The following is a 21,347-nucleotide window of genomic DNA, read 5'->3' on the forward strand; positions in this document are numbered from 1 at the left end:
GTGTCAACTTTCGGTACCAATATTCGCAGAAATCTTTCAAAGAATTCCTGCTCCTTCTATCATGAAGTTTTGCCATGATAAACTCGCGCCACAAATGATCCTGTTTTTGTTCGGACCAGTATTCTTCCGTAAACTTTTGTTTAAACTCTTCTAACGTCATTAGTTCGGTATTCAAGTTAATTCACCAGCGCTTAGCGTCACCTGCTAAGGCGCTAATTTCTACGTTTATCTTTTCCTGACCAGACAAGTGTTTAGGAAACATCCTCTCGCAATTTTTGATGAAATCTAACGGATGCCATCCGTTATGTTTTTTTGGCGGGATCGAAGCGCTCCTCATCTTCCAACAGCTTCGTAAGTGGCGCGCCATTACAGACAACACCAGGCCTATCTTTTATTTTACTCTCGAGATCGAAAATTTTGCCTTGAATTTTCGATGTATTTTGTTCACACTTTTGTACACATCCGGTAACTTTTTCGCCTAAATCTCTTTCAGTGTCTGAAACTGCCTTTTTCAACTGTAGTATCCCATGTTGGCATTCGTTTACGATCTCAGTTTTAAGACCGAAAACTTTTTCGTCTGCTTTTGTTTCAACTAGAGGCTCTACTTTCTCTTGGATGTTGAGAATTTCAACATCAAACCTACTGTTAATGTCGTCAATTTCCCCCTGCATAGTATCCATATTTTTATTAATTGTGTCAATTTCAAACTTCGTAGTATTTACTACAGAGTTTAAATTACCCACGTTTTGTTCTACCTGTTCTATTTGTTTACTAATTTTAATTCCTTGTTCTTCGACCTGTGCTTTAAGCTGACCAACTTGTGTTTTAAGCTGCTCGTCAACGTGTGTTTTAAGCTGATCATTCTGTGTTTTCAGCTGCTCACTCTGTGCTGCAATTTGTTTGGTTAATTGTTCAAATAAATCGTTCATGCTTAAAATTTTCACACTGTTTTGTTCTACGGAATCGGTTTATTCCGATCCTATTTCAAAATTTTCTTTCGATTCTTTCTTTATCTGTGGAGAATCAAACATGTCAGTGGATTCGTTCACGTACCCACTATCATCTACAAAGTCATCCTCTACTTCCTGTTTTATTCCTTGCTGTGTTCGAGGCGATCTCGACATTTCAATCTGTTCGTTAACATATTCGTTATATTGTATGTACGCCAATTGTCTACCGCTAACGCCATCTGTTATCTGGCCGTGTAAACTCCTGTCATTGCCAGCCGCATCTTCCATTACGCTCGGCACATCTACTGTTTTCACATTCTTGTCCATACTGAACGCAAATTACACCTCACTACCGTACTTGACGTTCACTGCTATATACTTTACTGAATAATATTGCAATTCGTGCCACTGAACACCCACTGTTCGGTATTCACATTAATTTGTGACCGACAACAACTGGATGTCCTGTCACCGGGAGCTACTTGTAACGTGCGCGTTGGGCACACGATACTCATTAAAGCCTGTACTATGGTAAGTGAGTGGGGTTCACCCTACGAGACAGGATTTTTGTATAGCTATTGACCGCGTGTACCTGAATGGAGGCAAATCAGACTTACACCCACTCTGTAATAACAATGATACATCAAATAAGTCCGAAATGCAACTACACGTCAGTACGGACAAAAGGCAACACAGCAGATGCTACTAATTTGTTAATAATACGGTCGCCAGGCTAATTAGGCATTAACTGAGTTTCTTCAATGTACTAGTTAGCAGATATTCGTGCAAAGCAACAAGTAGTAACACTGTATAATATAGTAGAATTTTAGAACCAGAAAATCTACTGAACTGTTTCACGTTCTGTACTAATATGGAAAAACCATAAATACATAACACTACATTATAATGTATACTATGAAACTTCGTACTGTCTATTGATCTGATTAAAATCGGGCATAGGTTACCCTAGAAACAGCACTTTCGGGTCACACATACAATGTCAATTTTGATAAAGATAAAACACTGATAAATTTTGGCTATTATATTGACTTTAACTTTGCTCGTCAAATCAGTTTAAAACACTTCAGAATTCAAATGAATAAAAAGGGGGGTGGACCCTGAACCTGTTATGATCACTGAATTAAAAAAAAATTTGATTACTGAATTCATTATGCGCTCAAGATTTCCAGTATATGAGTTACAACTCTTGTTATCTTATTTCCTGATTATTTAAATACCTTTTTATCTGTCTGTAAATAATTAAACTTCATTACTAATTCAATATTAAAGTTATCTTCCAACTTTGTCAGACCTTCGTTATTCATTTACTGGTTCATTAACAAAACAGTTCTTTAAACACCATTCTTAGATAGTTAGGTCTGCAGGTAATTGTTATTAACACACAATTTAATTTTTAATTTCGGGACACTCGGATTGCACAACATTTGGAAAGGACCCTATCTAGGTTAGTTGTGAGGCTAATTAAATGATAGGAAAGTTCTGGTAATATTTAAGTTTTTATTGAACAGTATGGAACAAAAGTTGCACTGGTCCATACGAATACAGTACTAAAAGTTTCAACCTGTTTGTATCGATGCAGCGGTTGGCAGGCGGCGAGATGGCGAGGCACAGAGCACACATACTACCACAGCAATGGCTCTTGACGTATCGGCACTTTAATTCTTCTTAGCGTCGCAATACTTTTCCATTTAGTGCCTATGGAATTTTGCCATGCTGTATGGGCGTTGGAACTGCATACCCGAGGCTCAATGAAACTACGTCTTCTAGGAGAGCCTTCTCGCTCCAGAACGTGTTGCTCAGACCAATGCCCGACTCCGACTACTACTGCTGAGCCCGTTGTGCCGTGCAGCGCCCGTGCGCATTTTCCCGCGCTCGCCTGCCATCCACCTTTTACCGCTCCCTTACAGACAGGGTATTCACCCGAGGTTTTGCATTCTACATATCCTAACACATTGCCTACGTATGGACCAGACGCACAGTTACAATTTTAAACATCTTACAACAGTCTCAACATTTGTTACCTTTCAATTCTATTACAATATTGCTTGACAATTGACATAAACATTAATATTCACATTGAAAATTGTTTACAGTTTTCTTAACACAATGGAATGAAACAAGAAAACAAATGAAATCAGAACATTAATTACACTAATTTATCGAAAAATCAGATGGAAAAAAATTTACTTATATGTACAATGGTACAGCGTCGTTGTTGTTACAGGACGTCGAACAGATGTGCAGAACTATAGACCTGCAATGGACGAGGCAATTCTTCGTGCAGTTGACGATAACCCTAATGTCAGCGTCAGAGAAGTTGCTGCTGTACAAGGTAACGTTGACCACGTCACTGTATGGAGAGTGCTACGGGAGAACCAGTTGTTTCCGTACCATGTACAGCGTGTGCAGGCACTATCAGCAGCTGATTGGCCTCCACGGATACACTTCTGCGAATGGTTCATCCAACAATGTGTCAATCCTCATTTCAGTGCAAACGTTCTCTTTACGGATGTGGCTTCATTGCAACGTGATCAAATGGTAAATTTTCACAATCAACGTGTGTGGGCTGACGAGAATCCGCCCGCAATTGTGCAATCACGTCATCAACACAGATTTTCTGTGAACGTTTGGGCAGGCACTGTTGGTGATGTCTTCATTGGGCCCCATGTATTCCACCTACGCTCAGTGGAGCACGTTATCATGATTTCATACGGGATACTCTACCTGTGCTGCAAGAACATGTGCCTTTACAAGTACGACACAACATGTGGTTCATGCACGATGGAGCTCCTGCACATTTCAGTCGAAGTGTTCGTACGCTTCTCAACAACAGATTCGGTGACCGATGGATTGGTAGAGGCGGACCAATTCCATGGCCTCCACGCTCTCCTGACCTCAACCCTCTTGACTTTCATTTATGGGGGCATTTGAAAGCTCTTGTCTACGCAACCCCGGTACCAAATGTAGAGACTCTTTGTGCTCGTATTGTGGACGGCTGTGATGCAATACGCCATTCTCCAGGGCGGCATCAGCGCATCAGGCATTCCACGCGACGGAGGATGGATGCATGTATCTTCGCTAACGGAGGACATTTTGAACATTTCCTGTAACAAAGTGTTTGAAGTCACGCTGGTACGTTCTGTTGCTGTGTGTTTCCATTCCATGATTAATGTGATTTGAAGAGAAGTAATAAAATGAGCTCTAACATGGAAAGTAAGCGTTTCCGGACACATGTCCACATAACATATTTTCTTTCTTTGTGTGTGAGGAATGTTTCCTGAAAGTTTGGCCGTACCTTTGTTGTAACACCCTGTATATACAGAAAATAATAGCGGTGCCATCACAAATCATTGCTGGTTTCTCTGTAACTAGTTTGGTCCGGGTTTTATTGGATGTCGTCTTATTTGATGTTTCATTCTGGACGCTATCCCAGCCATGGTGCTTATCCCTCCATGCTTCTCTCCAACCGCCGGGAAGCCAGGTTTTCCCGACCAAGCTTCCAGAGCATGCGTTTACCTTACCAGCGGTATAAAATTTTCACGCTCACAGCGTCCGCCAATCACTACGGCCTAAACGGTACCGCCATCTATCCATGAGACCGTAATTAGTCACGTGCGGCCTAGAGTGGCCTTCACGCCCTCCTGGCTTTAAAAAACTCGCGCCGGCTCGGATTCGCCTACTCCTGATGTCACAACGGGACACGGTGCACACCACTGTGCCTGTTTTTGAGATTTCGCCTCACAATTGCCGGGTTGTACCGTGTCAGCCCGCAATATGTGAAGAACGTAGGTCATGTAGTAGATAGATCTGAGATGTTTTAGGAATGTTTCTTGTAGCATGATTCAGTACATCGTAAACCTTAACCACGATGTTTATTTCGACATTCTCGGTGACCAAGTGTGGCCCTTTCTTCTACATCTTCGTATTGTAACGCCGGAAATGCATATCTTCCTATTTCCATCTATTGTACCATAATTTTTTCCTTATTTTGTTACCTGTAGATATAACATTTCTGTGTCTTTATATATTGTAATTGTTTTAATATATATATATATATATATATATATATATATATGCATTTATGTCGATGTATAATTGGTTTGTTTTGTAAATATTATTTGTATTTTACGCTGGGTCTTGCCTAGGGAAAACTATGCTATCGAACGAATACATCGATACGTCGTGTGGACAACCGAAGTGTTTAGGATCTTTGGTAGTGTTAACTCTGCCGCGTGGAGCGCGGGCAGAGCAGAGCAGAGAGGGAGTCTGGTTGGAGTAGTGCGATTGAGCAGGTGTGTTGTGTGACGCTCCCGCAAGTTGCCGGGCTTTCGGGGTTTGGCAGCATGTAATTGCGATCGACTGGCTATGGTAGTTTCTAGCACGGTGTCGCGGACGGGAAGCATTAGCTGGCACACATCAAGAGCCCGTTTCGCCTGGTGACCGTGTCGAGAAGAAGGCGCGCCAGCATCCAGCTTCTGCAACAGCGACGGCCGACAATGAGTGACTGTCACCTCCTCGATCGGCGACTTCAAACCTTCAATCAACCAACAAGGAAGACTAAAAGCACGTAAAGTTTCAGAACTGTATGGCAGACCTCAGCTTTTAAAATTCTTGCATCACAAAATTACAGCAACTTAGCATGAACCTTTGTTGCTCATTGTCCCAATTGCATTGCCAAGCAGGATCCCTTCCTTTTCCGAAATGAACAAGAGTGTCGTTGAAATTCAAACGCCAGCATTAAAGTACAATCATTCCATTTCACTGCTTTAATTTCAAAGTTCAGTTAAAGTATTCATAGCTGGCTACAATATTTGGATTACACAAGCACAAATTATGACTGCGAGTTATGTTACCATATTTTAGCTTACCTGTGACTACAGTTCAGCTTGGTTCGTACTAAATTTTACTATTGTTAATTGTTCAAAATCATTAAATTCAAGTTCAAAGTTAAATCTCTTATTTCTAAATTGCGTAGATTCAAGTTGCTTTTGAAATGATTGTTGAGGTAGTCCAAGACTAACCGTATTTTACTGAATTTCAATATGCTTCAGAAACAAAGTTCACTATTAATTTCAGTCACTAAATTAACTCTCAAGTTTCCGGTTTTATTAATTCTTTTGCTAAATTAAGTCAGAGTGTAGCGAAATTTATTACTTCTGACAAACTTTCAGTTTTCACACTACACGTGTCAACCTTCAGTTGCCACGCTTCTAGTGCTAATTATATGTGTAATAACCTTTCTTTTTCAGTTACTATAGTAATTGTCCTTAGGACTGGCGACCGTAATTTCCCCCAAATCTCAAATATCTAATTACCGCTGGTTAATTGTTGACGTAACGGCCGCACATTTACTTTCCTTATTAACTTTACCCCTTTTCAAAATTAATTTCCACCAGTTTCATTTGCATTTTTCCTTTCATTTAGATGTAACCCTTTCCTCCCTCTTTACCGACAGATTAACTTCGAGGACGATTGCTTTCCCAAATTTCCATTAGGTACACGCGGTTCAATTTTTCACTGTCATTAAGGTCGATAAGTGAGGGGGAGGTTACAGTATGATTATCCTGTGTGCACTGCCGTATTCCAACATGACAACTAACGTGTTCACAGGGTTTGTGGGGTGGCGGGAAAATAATCAAAATTGTCATTACTTTGTTATGTTGTTATGAAAAGACATTTAATTTGTCTGTGTGTGCTTTATACCTACCTTCGCCGTTTAAATGAGCTTGAAATCTATTTTTGCGGTCTGGCTGAAAGCGATGAAGAAACATACTGTAAATAATTTCCACTTTGCACATTACTCTTTGTGCTCATTGAAAGAAAATGTTCCTACTTGCTATTTACTCAGCTGGTTAAGAAATTATGACTGTAAATAAAAGTTCTTGCGTTTAGCTGATTGATATAAAGTTCACGCACACCAAATATGTCTTAATTCCGATTAGTATCAGTGTTGGAAACAGCACTACTAACAAGAGTTCAGAGGCGGCCACTACGAAAAGTGCCAAATAAAATGCTTTATTGACCTGACTTCTAACCACCAAAGGTTAATTGCTCGCCTTAAAAGTGAAAAATCATCTCGCCACATTTCACGCGGTTTTGTCAACATTACGACTGACGCACAAACCGTTTCTTCCGTAAAATCTAAGCGATCCAGAACGGTTTACAGTCCTCCCGAGTTCACTTCCGACTTCTACCGAAAACGCTATTGGTAGCTGCGCGGCTCTGACGTCATCCAAGGTGCAGCGCAAACAGGCGTTTTACTGAGGCGGACAGACTGATATCTCGGTGCGAAGTGTCTCTCTCCAACGGCCTCTCTGGCAGTATTTATGTATGGGTGCAGCGGATCACCGAACGGAACATCTGCTGTCAACCGCCCTAGACACAGGTAGCACTATCTAAATGGTCGCTTTCTCGCAGACATATTAATCAATATCTCTGTCGCTCAACAATTTTCAGTCTTCTTAATTTTTATATAAATAGGGTTCAGTTTGATTTAGTTACTGACAAAAACTTAGCTCAACTGCAGTTAAACATTGCCGGCTTGAATTTTAGAACGAACCGACAGTAGAACATGAACTCTCAACTGCCTCTTTAAGATTCCTTGTAACTGTAGTTATTCCGCCGGCCGTAGTGGACGTGCGGTTAGAGGCGCTACAGTGTGGAACCGCGTGACCGCTACGGTCGCAGGTTCGGATCCTGCCTCGGGCATGGATGTGTGTGATGTCCTTAGGTTAGTTAGGTTTAAGTAGTTCTAAGTTCTAGGGGACTGATGACCTCAGAAGTTAAGTCCCATAGTGCTCAAAACCATTTGAACCATTTTTTTGTAATTATTCCCAATACAATCCTGAAACTTGGTACAGATGTATTGTTTCCTGAATATAATCGAGTGCTGTAATTATAACTTTCTATTACAAATGCAAATGATACTTAACCTATCATGAATAAGGACGTTTGCGTTTCAGGTTTGATGATTAGTAAATAACTTATAAATGATAGAGGTAGCTTATTGGTGTCATTATATATATATATATATATATATATATATATATATATATATATATATATCCACCACCAAAAACTAGAAAGCTAAAATTTGGTCAGGAAATGCAAATGTATGTTACAATGAAAAGTTGGAAATCCTTACTTGATCAGAGCAATATTTTGGCCAATATCGCTGTTTTTATGAAAAACTGAAGGCGCTAAGTATTAGACTGAGAAAGATGAAATTTGTATCGAATCTCAGTTACATGTAAGGTATATATATATACTTACTTACTTATCGCGAATGGACCCAGAAGGATCACGCAAAGCTTTCTGACGTCTGTTGTCCCAAGCATATTGCAACAAACGGTGTATTTCTATCGCTGCTCGTTTAGTTTTTATTGCCGTTTCAAATATACCGGTCATTTTTGAAACACCCTGTATATATATATATACGGGACGAGCTCAGGAACAAAATAAGAATCTGGTTGTGTTCTTCAGTGACTTTCAGTGTTCGACCCTCGGTGGCCAGCTAAAATGAAGAGGGAGATTTTGTCATGTCATTCTCAAAGGGTGGCGATATAATGTTTATAATGAAAATGTCTACACTGGTCCCTTCTCTCAACACATGATAACACAATGTTATACGCAGGTCCGTGATAGCAACAAACCGAAAACTCACAGACTTAAGAAGCAAATCTCACTCACCGTGAGCGCTTGTACATCGTACCACGAGGAAAGAAATCGATTTCGACTAGGCATATGAACCCATCGCTCGCCCGATGTCACTTAGCCAATAAGTTCATACGACTCTTTACTTCTTCTTTCCGAAACCAACGATTTGCCATACTTTGAAATTAAATCAAAGAAAGAAATTCTGACCTCAGGCTGTGCTGTTTTACACATTACAAAAAAGTCAGTTTAAGAAAAATCTTTAGCACATTTCTAGTTTTAATTGTTCTCACGTGAGGGCCGAATTAACAGTAAATACGCTCTGACGAGCTGTAGCAAGGCCCCACAACTGGTTGCAGAAGTCTTAGGCAGATTCTTAAGAACACTTCGGTAGTCAGTTGTTGTACAGGATGGACCAAGTAACTCTGACGAGGATAATGCTGATACGATTGATACGCAAGTGACGCTTGTTAAAAGGCAGGAGAATCCAAGCTTCCCGACGAACTTTCACTTGTAGATTTCTGCGAGTGGTTTCTGAGTAAAGTGCAAATAGGATTTTGGGATCTTCAGTTTCATTTCTCCATATGAGGACTGATTTATCCCGTCGTGGTGTGTGAACTTACAGAACGTGAGCCATTATCCGTCAGAAGATCGTTATCAATACATGGAGACCCACTGCACAGTCTGCTGTCCGAATCGTAACACGAGTCTTTCCCCATACTGTTACAGCTAACTGGTATGTCAAGAAACTGATAATCCGTATGTGGATCAACTCATAGAAGATGAATGAGTGTATGGATATATTCGGTGAGACGGAGCAGCAACACACACAGCCTGTCATGAGTGCGTGCGGTGTTCAGCGATGATACGCAGCAGAGGCAGTGCAATATTCCGGTCTCCTCCATCGCCTGATTACTCCCTCTGCGATTTTCACCTGTGCGACAAATTGAAGGGTCAGGAGTAACCGGATAATCCTCACACAACTGAAGAACTGCAAAAGAACACTCAAAAGGTGTTGATGGTATCCATCAGGCAGAACTGCAACACATGTCCCTCAATATAATAAAATGGGTACAGCGCTGCATCGCTGTTTCCAGCATCTTTTTGAGGTGTCCGTCAAAATTCCCACGACAGTCCTATTGTAAACATCTTCTGCGCCAGTTTTATTTTGCTCACCCTGTAGAAATTAGAAAGATTAGAAAGTTTGTTGTATTTTTATGGGGTGTAACAACGGAACCGCAAATTATACACTCCTGGAAATTGAAATAAGAACACCGTGAATTCATTGTCCCAGGAAGGGGAAACTTTATTGACACATTCCTGGGGTCAGATACATCACATGATCACACTGACAGAACCACAGGCACATAGACACAGGCAACAGAGCATGCACAATGTCGGCACTAGTACAGTGTATATCCACCTTTCGCAGCAATGCAGGCTGCTATTCTCCCATGGAGACGATCGTAGAGATGCTGGATGTAGTCCTGTGGAACGGCTTGCCATGCCATTTCCACCTGGCGCCTCAGTTGGACCAGCGTTCGTGCTGGACGTGCAGACCGCGTGAGACGACGCTTCATCCAGTCCCAAACATGCTCAATGGGGGACAGATCCGGAGATCTTGCTGGCCAGGGTAGTTGACTTACACCTTCTAGAGCACGTTGGGTGGCACGGGATACATGCGGACGTGCATTGTGCTGTTGGAACAGCAAGTTCCCTTGCCGGTCTAGGAATGGTAGAACGATGGGTTCGATGACGGTTTGGATGTACCGTGCACTATTCAGTGTCCCCTCGACGATCACCAGTGGTGTACGGCCAGTGTAGGAGATCGCTCCCCACACCATGATGCCGGGTGTTGGCCCTGTGTGCCTCGGTCGTATGCAGTCCTGATTGTGGCGCTCACCTGCACGGCGCCAAACACGCATACGACCATCATTGGCACCAAGGCAGAAGCGACTCTCATCGCTGAAGACGACACGTCTCCATTCGTCCCTCCATTCACGCCTGTCGCGACACCACTGGAGGCGGGCTGCACGATGTTGGGGCGTGAGCGGAAGACGGCCTAACGGTGTGCGGGACCGTAGCCCAGCTTCATGGAGACGGTTGCGAATGGTCCTCGCCGATACCCCAGGAGCAACAGTGTCCCTAATTTGCTGGGAAGTGGCGGTGCGGTCCCCTACGGCACTGCGTAGGATCCTACGGTCTTGGCGTGCATCCGTGCGTCGCTGCGGTCCGGTCCCAGGTCGACGGGCACGTGCACCTTCCGCCGACCACTGGCGACAACATCGATGTACTGTGGAGACCTCACGCCCCACGTGTTGAGCAATTCGGCGGTACGTCCACCCGGCCTCCCGCATGCCCACTATACGCCCTCGCTCAAAGTCCGTCAACTGCACATACGGTTCACGTCGACGCTGTCGCGGCATGCTACCAGTGTTAAAGACTGCGATGGAGCTCCGTATGCCACGGCAAACTGGCTGACACTGACGGCGGCGGTGCACAAATGCTGCGCAGCTAGCGCCATTCGACGGCCAACACCGCGGTTCCTGGTGTGTCCGCTGTGCCGTGCGTGTGATCATTGCTTGTACAGCCCTCTCGCAGTGTCCGGAGCAAGTATGGTGGGTCTGACACACCGGTGTCAATGTGTTCTTTTTTCCATTTCCAGGAGTGTATTTTACCTTCAGTTCTCATAACATACTGGCCGTGCTGGCTCGGATCGATCGCTTGATCGCCACAGCCGTGTGGAATTTTTGACGGTTCGTCTCATGCGGCGCTTCCACAAGCACCTGGGTAGGCAGTTGCAGACTGTTGGCGAAGGCGGAAAGTGCACCTAGGGGCTTGAGGTCTGTCCACCGCCGTTAAGCCCTAACATATTAAACTCTACTTTTTCGGGTGGAGACCTGATCTGTACGAGGGCGGTGTTTTGACCAATTGCGGTGCGATGGTACACTCTGGAAATTTGCATGAGCTGAGATTGTGGAGTGCCCTTTCGCTATTGAGTCATCAACTATTACGGTGAGTTTGTTACTGTAAACTGTGTGCTTGCCGCGTTAACGTCATGGTGTTCCGACCAGTTTCCTCTAAACCCTATTGCTGTGTTTGTTGTCTGTTGGCGTTCATTCCGAAGGAAGTTACAACGCCCTCAGTGGCATTGTAGCGATAAGGAAGCGACTCTGCCTTACTTCTCTGGTTTTTGTGTCACTGACCTGGTGTCTTGCTGCTTCGGTAGTTCGTCCCACGTTGCACAGTAGCAGCGCTCAGGCGCCAGGTTCAATGTAGGTGATTCGGAAGTGGAGTTTTTCGGGGTGCCAGTTGTTAAATGTCAACAACGATTTGTACTATACTCGTTTTAATAAAGTAAATACTTTGACACACACTTCACAGAATTTCCAATATAGCGGCTCTTGGCTACGCCGTTATTCAACCCTTTACAACACATTAACGCCTTTCTGACTTTCCATAATCGTGATACACACTGCCCACGACACGTGGCGTTCACAGATAACTAACCTTGACTTTATCTCATGCTTCACAGCTGGAATATTCCTCGCGACCGTTCTTTTAGCGCCGTCCCGGTTACTCTACCGTGCTTTTTGAGTGTCTCCTCGCTACTAACTCGCCCTGTCTTCCCGAAGGACAAGAAAGACTCCACTTTTCTTCCTCAGCCAATAAGGACACCTCTCTCGTTTCCTACACACACACACACACACACACACACACACACACACACACACACATCAAATGCCGGACGAAGTGGCCGTGCGGTTAAAGGCGCTGCAGTCTGGAACCGCAAGACCGCTACGGTCGCAGGTTCGAATCCTGCCTCGGGCATGGATGTTTGTGATGTCCTTAGGTTAGTTAGGTTTAACTAATTCTAAGTTCTAGGGGACTAATGACCTCAGCAGTTGAGTCCCATAGTGCTCAGAGCCATTTGAACCATTTGAACCACACATCAAATGTACATGTAGCCTGGCTGCTACTGAGCATTCCCGATTGCAAAAATATGCGTAATACTTGGCTTAAACACTTGAAGGGAAGGCATGTACGCATTACAAAGTGAAGCTCATTTCAGTGATGAAGCTTACTTTAATGAGAGACTCCCTTCCAATGCGGTTTTTATGGACAACTATCTGTAAAATAATTTTTGGCGTAATAGTCTTGTCTTCCATTTACAAACAGTGAAGTGAAGAGCTGCCTTTTTCACTGCAATTATTACAGACAGGCATTTGCAAAAGATTTTTGGGCGCTGCGAGTTTATCTGGTATGATAGTGAAAACAGCGAACTTCATTTCAACAAGAGGTATTGTTTCAGTGTAGTTATTACGGACAATCATTGCGTAAAATAATTTTTGGGTACTGAAACCTTGTCTCGTCGCCTAGTACTGTTATTCTGACGTTAGCCATTTGTTAAAGACTGTATAACCCACTGTAATTTTTACTTGGCATATACTGATCGTTTGCTTATCACCATTGTAGTCATTGGGCAGATGTTTTTACTAATTTGTATTGCGGTTGCAAGTTGTTATGTACCAGAACATGTCCTTCATTTGCTGAAAAACAGTGCACTGTTATTAGCTTTTAAGATTAGTTTTTAGTCTGTTGCTGTTGGCCTTGTGTGGGACTCGCGCATATAACAGTACGGCCGTTGAGTGACGGGTCTGTATCACCGATACCGTCCTTTCTTATCACCGCCTGCAGCGGTGTTTGAGTTGTATTCAAGTAAATTTGCTTTATTCTAAACCTACGTCACCAATGGGGGTAACGCACTTGCTGTATATTTACTACCAGTTTGTGGTGAATTTTAATGGCATTGTTTAAATTTTATAGCCACAGTCATTCCAAAGGGTCTCGTCCGAAATATGGAGGGGGCTCTGCAGGCGGGGAATCGGACGCACTGGCTGCAGCAGCTGCAAATAGTGGCACGTGTCCGCACCAATGACGCCTGCTGCCTGGCTTTTGTGGCCAAATGGTTCAAATGGTTCAAATGGCTCTGAGCACTATGGGACTTAGACTTATGAGTTCATCAATCCCCTAGAACTTAGAACTACTTAAACCTAACTAACCTAAGGACATCACACACATCCATGACCGAGGCAGGAGTCGAACCTGCGACCGCAGCGGTCGCGCGGTTCCAGACTGTAGCGCCTAGAACCGCTCTGCCACTCCGGCCGGCGTTGTGGCCATGCTCGGCACCTTTCGCCGGATGGCTGATTTGGTGAAAGCAACTTGTATCGCATGCACGGTGGTCAAAGATGAGTATTTGTAGCATCGTATCCAGGGTCGATCATGGTCCTCTGGTTTGAAGCAGAGTGGAAGGTCTGAACCAGAGACTCAGACGATCTGTGACGGCATCGGGTGGAAATTTCTCAACAACCGCTATGTTGGAGAATTTTAAGATTCCCCTAAATACACTCATGCTCATAAAGGAAGGATAATGATGATACATGGTGAAACAACGCTCTGGTGGGTGATTTGCGGGTTTAAATCACCCCGTGGTATGACCATGCGGTGCATCTGACCTGCAGTCGTCGCACGGTGGCGCTGGCAGCAGTCCACATACGCAGAGGAGTGTTGGTGCATGTCAGAGTACGGTTCAAATGGCTCTGAGCACTATGGGACTTAACTTCTGTGGTCATCAGTTCCCTAGAACTTAGAACTACTTAAACCTAACTAACCTAAGGACATCACACACATCCATGCCCGAGGCAGGATTCGAACCTGCGACCGTAGCAGTCGCGCGGTTCCGGACTGAGCGCCTTAACCGCTGTCAGAGTATGGTGCAGCGAGTAAGTGTACAGACGTTTTCAGACGTGCTAATGGTGACTGTGTGTTGAAAATGGTGCAAAGAACACATATTGATGACATTATGAGGGGTAGGATACTACGGCGACTGGAGGCTGGTCAAACACAGCAGATCGTAGCACGGGCCCTCCGTGCCACAAAGTGTGATCTCAAGATTATGGTAACGATTCCAGCGGACAGGAAACGTATCCAGGTGCTACAGTACGGGACGTCCACAGTATACAACACCACAAGAAGACCGGTATCTCACCATCAGTGCCCGCAGACGGCCACGGAGTACTGCAGGTAGCCTTGCTCGGGACCTTAGCGCAGCCACTGGAACAGTTGTCTCCAGACACACAGTCTACAGACGACTGAACAGACAGGGTTTATTCGCCTGGAGACCTGCAAGGTGCATTCCACTGACCCCTGCTCACAGGAGAGCCCATAAAGCTTGGTATCAAGAACACAGTACATGGTCATTGGAACAGTGGTCACATATTTCGTTCACGGACGAGTCCAGGTATGAGCAGTGATTCTCGCAGGGGTTTTCATCTGGCGTCAATCAGGAACCAGATACCAACCCCGTTAATGTCCTTGAAAGGGGCCTGTGTGGAGGTCACGGTTTGATGGTGTGGAGTGGGATTATGATTGGTGCACGTACAACTCTGCATGTCTTTCACAGAGGAACTGTAACAGGTCAGGTGTATCGGGACGTAATTTTGCACCAGTATGTCCACCTTTTCAGGGGTGCAATGGGTCCCATCTTCCTCCTGATGGATGATAACACACGACCTGTAGGGAAGCAGCCTACTCATGCCGTAGTAAATTCACATCAGTCTTTCCATTGTGTGCCAGCCAGTCCGCTGTAACTAGCTCTGACGTCATAAATGTTGCGCAATACTTTAAAAATCAAGCAAATAACCTAAAACATTTCTTGCATGTCAGGAGTAGTACTAAATTAATGTGTGTTGAATATCAGTTCGATAACTTTAGCCATTTTCGAAATTTGGACGTTTTTCTGTAAAAATCATTGGCGCAACAGAAAAGAGCTAGAGAGTTGAAAAGTTATAATTAGATTCATCTTTCATAATTATTTAATAAAAACAGTCTTCTGGATCTCACAAATTAAGATTTTAGTGGAAATTCATGATTTTCTGGTTTTCGTCTTAAAACTTATGGAAGCAAGATATATTAAGTAGCTAATAAATAAGGCTAGGATGTTTATATTTAAGTAGAATGGAGATCCGCTATCACCATAAGGATGTGAGGAGTTTCATTTGAATACCTATAAAACTATAGCGATAGCGTATCTCCAAAGGGCCAGTTCAGAGCTCATCTACTGCATGCAGTGTAATTAAATTAATTCTCTCGCCCAAAATATTTAACTTAGCCACGTCAAAATTTTATCATCAATACTTACCTGCGTGCTGAATGCACATTTAAATTAAGAGCTTCATCGGCCATCAGCAAGAGAAGCTATGATTTATTAGGTAACTTAAAGTGGTGCATTACTAGCCCAGCGGCTAGTCGGGAGAGCCGATTTGATCAGGCGTTCCGTTTGCCGTCCGCACCGCGGCTTTATATATAAGAACGCTGCGCGAGGAAGCAAGGCCCCAGTTCTCTCCAGACGCTGAATAGCACGCCATCTGTGTCAGGAGTCGCGTCGCGTCGGTATCATTGCTACAAACAGCCTCGGATGCCGTATTAAGTTACTCGAGATACGCGTGACCATGAAATCATTTGCGAGTGAAGTGTTAATTCTGGGTTGACTTTAATTATCGATTTTCAGTTTGCGTATGGTCGTATTTTCACGTGCCGCCGCGGGACAAACATTCTACCATTATTTAGCGTGGCGTTTGATGAACCTTATCATCAAATTATGGCGAGCATTAATTTAAACATTTAATTTGGACATTTATAGTTGCATCAGCGCATTAGACTCTGAACTGCTCTGTTAGTTAGATTGTGTGAATTCTTTTTTTTTCATCTGTGACTTTCAGAATATACTCAACTATTTTAGAAAATCGTTTTTGATTATGAATCCCAGACAATCTCCTAATTCCTCAGAGCTATAAGCTGTAACTATAAGTGTATTCTCAGATGAAGTGGGCACTAGGAATTCTAATTATAGGCTTCACGTTTTGCTAATCACTTTCTGGTTGCCAATATTGTAGTTAGAGAGCCAGTGTTGAGAACGGCAAAAGACAGCATAAATAATAGGAACATTTAACATCAATCATTTCCACCCGCCGCCCCACAGACCCCACCAAGCTGCAATCGTGGAGGAGTACCTTGAAACTATAGATGTCAGACGAAAGGAGTGGCGTGCCTGTTCTCCAGACCTAAACCCCATCGAGCACGTCTGGGATGCTCTCGGTCTACTTATCGCTGCACGTCTTTAAACCCCTACGACACTTCAGGAGCTTCGGCAGTCACTGGTGCAAGAATGGGAGGCTATACCCCAGCAGCTGCTCGACCACCTGATCCAGAGTATGCCAACCTGTTGTGCGGACTGTGTACGTGTGCATGGTGGTCATATCCCATACTGATGTCGGGGTACATGCGCAGGAAACAGTGGCGTTTTGTAGCACACGTGTTTCGGGACGGTTTTCTCAACTTATCACCAATACCGTGGACTTACAGATCTGTGTTGTTTGTATTCCCTATGTGCCTGTGCTATTAGCGCCAGTTTTGTGTAGTGCCACGTTGTGTGGCACCACATTCTGCAGTTATCCTTAATTTATGAGCATGAGTGTAGATCAAGTGCGTAGCACACGCAGGAAGCAACTACTAGGGTAGTGTAGTACGTTTGGAGTGCTCATGCGAGTTTTATAAGTTGGAGAAACCGTCACCCCCTTGGGATCAGACACGAACTGCCTACCGAAATCGAAGTCACATCAGCCACTGCGATCTCAGGGAATGCTCGTCCTCTCAGATCATAATATGGAAAATGTTAATATGATATTAGTAAACTTGAGAGGCACCCGTGGTAAGATCCTAGAATTGGCATCGCCGATTGAAGGTTACAATCCTGAGATAGTATTAAGAACAGAAATTTGGTTGGAGCCACAAGTGAATAGCAAAGGAATCCTAAGTACAGATTGGAATATTCATCGCAAGGTGTCGGCGTGTTTATTACAGTAAAGAATTCGATAATATCAGCGAGGTTATCGCGGATTTCGAATGTGAATTAGTCTGGGTGAAGCTCAGCATCAACTGTCGGTCAGATACTTTTTTAGACCGCCTGGGTCGGGAGCTTTAGTGGTAGAGCGTTTCGGAGAGAACTTGCAAAACAGCGTTAGTAATTTTCGTGATCACGCCGTTGTAATAGGGGTGACTTCAACTTGCCAGATGTAGATTGTTAGAGTCGTGCTATTGAAACTAGTGCCAGAGACAGGGATTATTGTGAATGTCTTGTCCGAAAATTACTTCGAGTAGATAGTTAAAGAACCAACTCTTGAAGGGAGTCTTAGACCTCGTAGCAACAAAGGGAATGAATGAGAAATCTGTCCGCAACATCTCTTGCAGCTCACGTCACGTGATTTTGGGAAGGCTCATGTTAGTCCGTATAACAGCGTGTTTTGAGTGGTTACTTTGCTGCTACAGAGAGTTTACCTTCTGAAGTAGCGTGAAACTTTGCGCACTAGTTTTACAGATATCTTAGCAATTTCGAGGTGGGAACTGAGGTAGGCTGAAAGCTGTGAAGAGCAGTGATACTGTGCTTTTTCACAGTAGTATCATACACTCCTGGAAATGGAAAAAAGAACACATTGACACCGGTGTGTCAGACCCACCATACTTGCTCCGGACACTGCGAAAGGGCTGTACAAGCAATGATCACACGCACGGCACAGCGGACACACCAGGAACCGCGGTGTTGGCCGTCGAATGGCGCTAGCTGCGCAGCATTTGTGCACCGCCGCCGTCAGTGTCAGCCAGTTTGCCGTGGCATACGGAGCTCCATCGCAGTCTTTAACACTGGTAGCATGCCGCGACAGCGTCGACGTGAACCGTATGTGCAGTTGGCGGACTTCGAGCGAGGGCGTATAGTGGGCATGCGGGAGGCCGGGTGGACGTACCGCCGAATTGCTCAACACGTGGGGCGTGAGGTCTCCACAGTACATCGCTGTTGTCGCCAGTGGTCGGCGGAAGGTGCACGTGCCCGTCGACCTGGGACCGGACCGCAGCGACGCACGGATGCACGTCAAGACCGTAGGATCCTACGCAGTGCCGTAGGGGACCGCACCGCCACTTCCCAGCAAATTAGGGACACTGTTGCTCCTGGGGTATCGGCGAGGACCATTCGCAACCGTCTCCATGAAGCTGGGCTACGGTCCCGCACACCGTTATTCCGTCTTCCGCTCACGCCCCAACATCGTGCAGCCCGCCTCCAGTGGTGTCGCGACAGGCGTGAATGGATGGACGAATGGAGACGTGTCGTCTTCAGCGATGAGAGTCGCTTCTGCCTTGGTGCCAATGATGGTCGTATGCGTGTTTGGCGCCGTGCAGGTGAGCGCCACAATCAGGACTGCATACGACCGAGGCACACAGGGCCAACACCCGGCATCATGATGTGGGGAGCGATCTCCTACACTGGCCGTACACCACTGGTGATCGTCGAGGGGACACTGAATAGTGCACGGTACATCCAAACCGTCATCGAACCCATCGTTCTACCATTCCTAGACCGGCAAGGGAACTTGCTGTTCCAACAGGACAATGCACGTCCGCATGTATCCCGTGCCACCCAACGTGCTCTAGAAGGTGTAAGTCAACTACGCTGGCCAGCAGGATCTCCGGATCTGTCCCCCATTGAGCATGTTTGGGACTGGATGAAGCGTCGTCTCACGCGGTCTGCACGTCCAGCACGAACGCTGGTCCAACTGAGGCGCCAGGTGGAAATGGCATGGCAAGCCGTTCCACAGGACTACATCCAGCATCTCTACGATCGTCTCCATGGGAGAATAGCAGCCTGCATTGCTGCGAAAGGTGGATACACACTGTACTAGTGCCGACATTGTGCATGCTCTGTTGCCTGTGTCTATGTGCCTGTGGTTCTGTCAGTGTGATCATGTGATGTATCTGACCCCAGGAATGTGTCAATAAAGTTTCCCCTTCCTGGGACAATGAATTCACGGTGTTCTAATTTCAATTTCCAGGAGTGTAGCTCAGATTCCTCTATATCTATGGTGTAGCGGTAACGGAATAAGAAGAGACAACCCACAATTTTCTTACTTTTTCTGTTGCACTTATTCATATCAGAGTACCTGTTCTAATTAATTACGTTACATTGACACTGTAGACTGTGCCGAAGTGACACGAAAAAAACAACTCATTTGGAACAATGAAATTGTTACAATAAATATGGTCAGCGATTTGTACCACCCACTTCAGTGTGTCTTTATTTACCCTTCCGTTTTTTATAGAAGAGTAAAATATTTATAACATTTTTTCGCCATATCATCAGAAATGTAAAACCAAACACTATACACAAAAAATAAAAAAAATGCAGCATCGATTCTCGAATTTTGATCTGATAAAAGAAGTGATAGCCCACAACATTTCTTTTACATTTTCTATGGCACTGATTCATATTGTCGAATCAGTTCTATTTAATTACGTTGCAATGACTTGGGAAACTGTCTCATTTAGAAATACTTAGCTACACACTATGGTTTGAGAACCTATATAAACAGGAGGAAATTTTGTCTGCTTATTAACATAAAACCAATACGTATACACTGACTGCCAGTTTACTCAAACAAACTTGCAAATCTGTATAGCACATTTATCGTAAACACATGGCTATAAGACGGCAGGAATTATCTCTACAATAAAAGACTTCATTCAACATATAAAGTGCCTCATATCGATATGACATTTACAATTATACATTTGCTGTGCATACCTATGAAATATAACTGGTCGTCCTTCTGCATACCTCTCTCTACATACGTAGCAACGACAATACTGCACCATAACTGTTACTAAAACATAACAGAAATGTACATAAAACAAGGCGAATACGTGTAATATTAAATGTTCTCTATTCCCACAAATTGTAGACAGGCATCGTCGCTTCAAAATCGCGTGACTACCTCGGTTTGATGTGGAGAATATATGCAGTAGGCTATGCTCACTCCATCGATATACATACTCTATGCTAGCAACCACCAAGACATTCTTCATTACGTCTTCGACGGTTATCGATATGCTGCGCGTTGATAGATAACCAGCAGCGCCTGGCATATGTAACAGTCCCACAGGAGGCACTGTGAACAGCGATGTTACTGACTTCTTATTTAATTTTAATTCACTTTTTATTCCATTTGATTTCATAGTGTAAACTCAAAATAACCAACTCAGTAGCAATAGATAACACCTACATAGGCTTTCACAGTTATTTTCCAGTTAATTATTTGCCAGTTAATTTTCAAGCAGTACTTCACAGCAACCAGCTAGACGTAATTCATTACAGCGTAACCTCTTTGACACCTATCGATGCTGCACGTTGCTAAGTAACCAATAGAGTCCTGAATATGCAGGTGATATAGCATAGGGCAGTGCGTTAGCTATGTTGGTTGGCTGATTTTGGGGAAGGAGACCAGACAGCGTGGTCATCGGTCTCATCGGATTAGGGAAGGATGGGGAAGGAAGTCGGCCGTGCCCTTTCAGAGGAACCATCCCGGCATTAGCCTGGAGTGATTTAGGGAAATCACGGAAAACCTAAATCAGGACGGCCGGACGCGGGATTGAACCGTCGTCCTCCCGAATGCGAGTCCAGTGTCTAACCACTGCGCCACCCCGCTCGGTGTCGTTAGCTATGTAATTAACGTTTTAATACGCTATATTTTACAATGTAAATGAAAATAAGCAATTTAACAGTATTACATAACATCTACATTACCTTTAACAACTATTTCTGTGCGACAATTAACT

Source organism: Schistocerca nitens, chromosome 1 (assembly GCF_023898315.1).
Source record: "Schistocerca nitens isolate TAMUIC-IGC-003100 chromosome 1, iqSchNite1.1, whole genome shotgun sequence".
Lineage (NCBI taxonomy): Eukaryota > Metazoa > Arthropoda > Insecta > Orthoptera > Acrididae > Schistocerca > Schistocerca nitens.